The sequence below is a fragment of the Natator depressus genome, chromosome 13 (assembly GCF_965152275.1).
Source record: "Natator depressus isolate rNatDep1 chromosome 13, rNatDep2.hap1, whole genome shotgun sequence".
NCBI classification, from domain to species: domain Eukaryota; kingdom Metazoa; phylum Chordata; order Testudines; family Cheloniidae; genus Natator; species Natator depressus.
Window position 1 is genome coordinate 40,300,209 of NC_134246.1, and position 6,473 is coordinate 40,306,681.

The 6,473-nt window shown below is 43.7% G+C and overlaps 1 pseudogene; it reads left to right on the plus strand.

Annotated features, from left to right (window-relative positions):
* Positions 1–1,881: 1,881 nt before the first annotated feature.
* LOC141997174 (olfactory receptor 6M1-like) lies at positions 1,882–2,713 on the plus strand (annotated as a pseudogene).
* Positions 2,714–6,473: the final 3,760 nt, after the last annotated feature.

The window sequence follows — 6,473 nt, forward strand, 5'->3', positions numbered from 1 at the left end:
TACCTGGTTGTGTGGGCCCCTTTATGAGGGCCTGAAACACCAATAGCACCTTTGTCTCTCTCTACTGTGGAATGTCAGAGCTAATTTTGGGTCTATTAAGAGTCTTCCTACAGTGCTGTGCTGAATTTACTTTGGCCTTATGGTGCACCAGCCCTAAGGTCCACTACTATGAGCTGAAATCACTGAGCACTGTGTCAAGTAGTGGGGAACTAGAAGATCTAGAGTGCAGTGGTGCTGTTTGTGGATAGGCTGGCGGAGCGTTCGTGAGACAGCGAGTGGAGCCGAGCTGTGCAGAGCAGAGTCATTCGTGAGAAGGCAGAGCGGAGCCCTGTGGAGCTGTGGGGCGGTCAGCTTCAGGTCATGTTTTACTATTTTTACTATATTTACAATTTTATTACATTTGTGGTTTTTTGCTGAGATTTCAAAACTACCTAATATATTTGAACACCCAATTCCAATTACAATGAGTAGGAATTGGTCAGCCCCATACCCTAGGCTGCTATGAAATTCTTATCTTTGTTGCACTTGGAAAAGAACAGAGTATTTTAAGAATGACACTTGACAAACCAAGGGATAGATTATGATCTTTCTTTGTTTCACTTCAGCGTCCAATGTCCATTGACCTGAAGTGGGTATTCCTTGAAAATCCCAGGTTTAGTATCACTGTACTGCACTAGCAGTTCTGTTCTCTTTCGCAGACCCACCCATGCAATGAGGTATTGCTCAATCAGAGTCGGAGTGTCAGAACCCGCTCCCAACAGTTCTGCACATTGCGTCTCCTTCAGGAGTCCCATGCATGTTCTGTTGATGAAAAGTAGGAAACCTGAGGCATTGTGAACATTTTAAAATACTGAAATGCAGATCACTTCTTGAACTACACTGATAGCTATTTGTTTAAGGACACACAGGTTGTAATAAAACACAACCTAAAGGAAGGATCATCCAGTGGTTAGGGCCAGGTGCTTGCCTAGGTCTTGGGAGGCAGAGGTACAATTCTCTGTTCCCCCACAGACTTCATGGGTGACTTTGGGCATGTCAGTTAGCTTCTCTGTCTGTAAAAGGGGGGTGGCAACACTTCTCCACCTCACAGGAGGACTGAGAGGTTAAATACATTAAACATTGTTTAGTGATTTGAGGTCTACAGTTGAAAAGTGCTGTTTACGAGTTAGGGATTCTTATTAAAGATTTTCTTCTTAGGAAGGAAGTTTGTGGCAGCCTTTCACATCATATGGCTTTAGTCTATTATGTTCTCTCCACATATCTGAATTTGTTCTTGCTCACTTCAATCAAAAAAAAAAAGTCTTCAGATTACTACTGAGGTGTTTTGTAGGGTTACATACTCTCCCAAGAGCAGTGGTGGATATCTCCATAACTGGAGATATTTAACAATGAGGGGACAAAGTCCTGAATGGATCAGTAACTGAAAGGAATAGAATAGAATAAATAGAATATAATAAATAGAATAGAATAGAATAGAATAGAATAGAATAGAATAGTAGAGGGTTATATTATTCTTGGCCAAAAACAGTCTTATTTGGAATTATTTCATCAAAGATTATTAATCCATCTCAGATCATTATTACATTAAAAAAAGCAACACCAAAGAAAGTAAGCGCACAAATCCCATTGAATTTTAGGGAGAGCTGGACAACTCCCTTTTACTGCTTTATAATTGAAAGTGGATTTTTTTTCAAATAAAAAGTCATGCTGATTGTATCTTCCTTCTCTTCTTTATGCAGCTGAGTGAGAAATGAAGCCACAGAGACTGAGAACCAAACCAGAGTGAAGAAATTCATCATAGTAGGATTTCTGGGCAACTCCAGATTGAAAATCCTGGTCTTCCTACTTCTTCTGGTTCTGGTGAACTACACACTGAGGCTTATGGGGACCATAGTGATCATAGCCTTGGTGTGGAGTGATTACCACCTCCACAATCCAATGTACTGATTTCTCTGCAACTTGTCCATCTCGGGGATATGGTTCACCACGGCCATCCTTCCCAAAACAATGATTAATCTTATGTCGGCACCGAGCTATTTCTTTCAGTGGGTGTTTCACCCAAGCCTATTTCTGTTTCTTCCTTATGGCCTCAGAGTATATCCTGGTAGCCGTGATGTCCTTTGATAGATACACAGCTATTTGTAAGCCATTGCATTACCCCATCATCATGAACGGAAAGTTGACTCTCCAGTTGATTAATGGCACTTGGTTGGCAGCCTTTATATCAGTTCTCTGCCCAACCATTCTGGTGTCCCGCTTGCCATTCTGTGGCCCCAATGTCATTAACCATTTCTTTGTGACATAAGACCCATTTTTAAACTGGCTTGTACAGACATACACCTCATTGAATGGATGAGCTCCCTATACACTTCCACTGTGGTGCTTAGCTCTTTGCTCTTAACAACAGTGACCTACGTGTGTATCATCACCACCATCTTACACATCCCATCCACCACCAGTCGGCAAAAGGCATTTTCCACTTGCTCAGCTCACATCGCGGTGGCGTCCATCCTCTACAGCTGTTCCATTTTCATGTATTTATTACCCCCAAAAGAGCCACTCATCGGGGTTGTACAAAGCAGCAGCTGTTCTTCACGCAGTGGTCACCCCTTTGCTAAACCCACTCATATACAGCCTCAGGAATGAGAAAGTAAGAGATGTTTTCAAAGACATGCTCAGATGGGAAAGGGTGGTTTTCTTCAAAAGAGTCTGAAAAACTTTATATGGTGATTCATCATTTGCAAAGACCAAAGAATGAAGTGGATATTCAGATGCATGAAAATGACTTAGGATCCTAAGTTCCATTTTTAAAAGTGACTTAGAGTCAGATTTTTTAAAAAAATGTGGCAACTAAATATGCATATACATGCCTATTGGGACTTTCAAAAGGATTTCAGTGTGGGTTGGGTTCTTTGAAAATCCCATTAAGTGACTATCTGCATCACTATGCACCCATGTATTTTAAAAATATCTGACCCTTTAGATAATCAGGAGCTTAACTTCTATTGTTTTTCAATTAAAGGTTTCAAATGCCCAAGACACTTTTGAAAATGGGACTTAAGCACCCAATTACCTTCAAAAAATCTGTCCCTAACTCCAATAAGGCATTGAACTCAATGAGCATTAGTGGTCTCTATACTTTTACAAATCTGGCGCTCAGGATCTCCAGTCAGTCAGGTGTTTTGAAAATGTTACATTGCTCCCATTTTCAAAAATGACTCAGGGCACCTCGGTCCCATTCTCTCAGTATGACAATGGATCGTGTTCAAACACCCTGCTGTAATATTAATAAAGTGCTTAGGTGATAAAGTGTCTTATTACTATTATTCATAGATGAACAGAAAACAAATATGACAGAGGTAACAGACTTTACTGCAAATGGTTTAAATGTAAAAAAGATGCACAATTAAGGCTGCCTGATGATAGTCGTGCCCTTTCAGAACATCGAATTCAGCAAAACTTCAAAGCTATAAATTGCAAGACACAGTTTGAATGAAAGACTCTATCAACATAAAACTCTTATCCCTTGAAAATTGCACACAGTATGACAATAGGATAGTCGCTCTTAAACTCTCTCGCTCAGATGGTATGGTTAGTTGAGATTCTGAATGGAAGGGTGAAAACTCCTCAGACAAACAAGACACTTCAAAGCTGGTAATTTCAAGACAGTTTTATTTTGGTAGGGTCTTTCATTCAAATTCTCAGTCCCTAAAATTGTACAGAGTACAACAATAGGAGAGCAGCTCTTAAAATCATTTTCCTGTCTGCTAAGGTTAGTTAAGAAAGCACCAGGCAGTGGGGGAACCCAAGTTCTGCTGCCCTCTGGAGACCACTGCACCCCAGGACTCCATGTTCACTCCCGGCCATTGCAGCCTGGTGGTAGATGAGGATAAGAGTCCAGATCGCCTCCCTCCCTGTCCAGCACTGTCACCGATATCAGATCGATATACTGTCGCTCAAATGATATGCTGTGGCTCCAACAAAAGTCTCGGGTTTGTTACAGAAATGACTGGGGTGGGGTTCTCCGACGTGTGTCACGCAGAGGGGCACAATGTTCTCAGAATGGAGTTTCTGGCCTCAAAACTCTGTGACCCTGTCCTCCATGCTCCTAATATGTGGAGTGCAACATTTCAGCCAGATGCAGGACCCACTGGGTGGGATGGTCTCACGTAAGGGTCTTTTCTGCCATTCAAATCCGTTGGTCATTATTGTTGGCATTTTAGTAACACCTGAAGGTTCTCAACCAAGAACAAGGTCCCAGTTTCTGGGTGCTGCCCATACACACCACAGGAGACAGGCCTTGCACTGAACAGGTTTCAATCTAAACAGAAAGAAAAGGAGGACTTGTGGCACCTTAGAGACTAACCAATTTATTTCAGCATAAGCTTTCGTGAGCTACAACTCACTTCATCGGATGCATAAAGAGGAAAATGCAGTGAGGATGTTTTATATACACAGACCATGAAAAAATGGGTGTTTATCACTTCAAAAGATTTTCTCTCCCCCCACCCCACTCTCCTGCTGGTAATAGCTTATCTAAAGTGATCATTCTCCTTACAATGTGTATGATAATCAAGGTGGGCCATTTCCAGCACAAATCCAGGGTTTAACAAGAACGTTTGAGGAACAGTGGAACGGGGGGAAGGTAGGAAAAAACAAGGGGAAATAGGTTATCTTGCATAATGAGTTAGCCATTCCCAGCCTCTATTCAAGCCTAAGTTAATTGTATCCAATTTGCAAATTAATTCCAATTCAGCAGTCTCTTGTTGGAGTCTGGTTTTGAAGTTTTTCTGTTGCAATACCACAACTTTCATGTCTTTAATCGCGTGACCAGAGAGATTGAAGTGTTCTCCGACTGGTTTATGAATGTTATAATTCTTGACTTCTGATTTGTGTCCATTTATTCTTTTACATAGAGACTGTCCAGTTTGACCAATGTACATGGCAGAGGGGCATTGCTGGCACATGATGGCATATATCACATTGGTGGATGTGCAGGTGAACGAGCCTCTGATAGTGTGGCTGATGTGATTAGGCCTTGTGATGGTGTCCCCTGAATAGATATGTGGGCAGAGTTGGCAACAGGCTTTGTGCAAGGATAGGTTCCTGGGTAAGTGGTTCTGTTGTGTGGTGTGTGCTTGCTGGTGAGTGTGTATAAAACATACTCACTGTATTTTCCACTGCATGCATCCGATGAAGTGAGCCGTAGCCCACGGAAGCTTATGCTCAAATAAATTGGTTAGTCTCTAAGGTGCCACAAGTCCTCCTTTTCTTTTTGCGAATACAGACTAACATGGCTGCTACTCTGAAATCTAAACAGAGAAGCCCAAGAAAGGAATCAGGGGCAGGGGATGTCAGTTGCTTCATTTCACACTGTAGATCGGTGCCACAGCCAAGAACAGAACCAACATTTCCCGATTCCGGCTCCAGTGGCCTAAGGAGCAAACCATGCTGCTCCCTGATCACCATCTGATTTGAAGAACACAAGCTAAAATTGCAGACAGCAAAGCCCTGTGTCTCTCAGGGTAAAATGTAAAACCCTTTAGACAAGACCTAGAACAGGGCCTGTTCACCAGGGACCCCATATTTTGAGGACGGATGTGGGACTCCGTTGCTGAAGGGCCCTTTACTGTCCATAGGCCCAGGGGCGAAGTTCGTGTGAGAGAGAGAGATGGGTAAGGGAGAGGAGGCCAGTCCCAGGGGAGATACTGTAGGGAAGGAAGCCAGGCAGCGATCACTGTGTGTCTGTGGCACAATAGTAAGTAGCGGTGTCTGCAGCTGTGAGATGGTCTATCTTTAGCCTGGCAGTGGAGCCGCTGGTGGAGGGGGTGACCCGTCCTTTGAACTCATCCGCCATGTAGATGGTGTAGCCTGGTCTGAAGGATGCTATCCGGACCAGACTTTTCCCCTGGGGCAGGCGCAACCATTGCATATGACGGGCATTAACATTGTACCCAGGAACAGTACAGTCCAGCGTAATGGAGTTCCCTGCCTCTGCCTGGGCAGAACTTGGCTGGGTCAAAGTGATCGCGGCCACCCAGCCTGTAAAAGAAAGAGAACAGAGACAGGATTATACCACACCAGAGCAGGGGCCCCTCTAATCTCCAAAGTGCATGACAGTCACAAAATGACCTTCCCAGACAAAACGAAGTTTTTCCCTCAGCCCAGGGTCACAGACTGGGTTAAATACCAGAGCTGCCATCCAGTGCTGTCATCAGTTCCTTGGAGACATGCCGAAAACCCAACACCTTACAGGAGTCTGCATTTCCCTGCTCACCTGACAAGCTGCACCATGAGATAATGCAAAGACAGCGTAACGGCAGCATGACTGCCGCTGATCTCTGCTTTAGCCCAGCGGCGTTGTGTGAAATATTCCCTCTGAAGCTAACGCCCTAAATTCTTATCTCCTCCACGGAAGGCAAACGGTTCTGCATTTCAGAAGCTTTGCAGCTGCCTTCTGTCTCTCCCCGCCT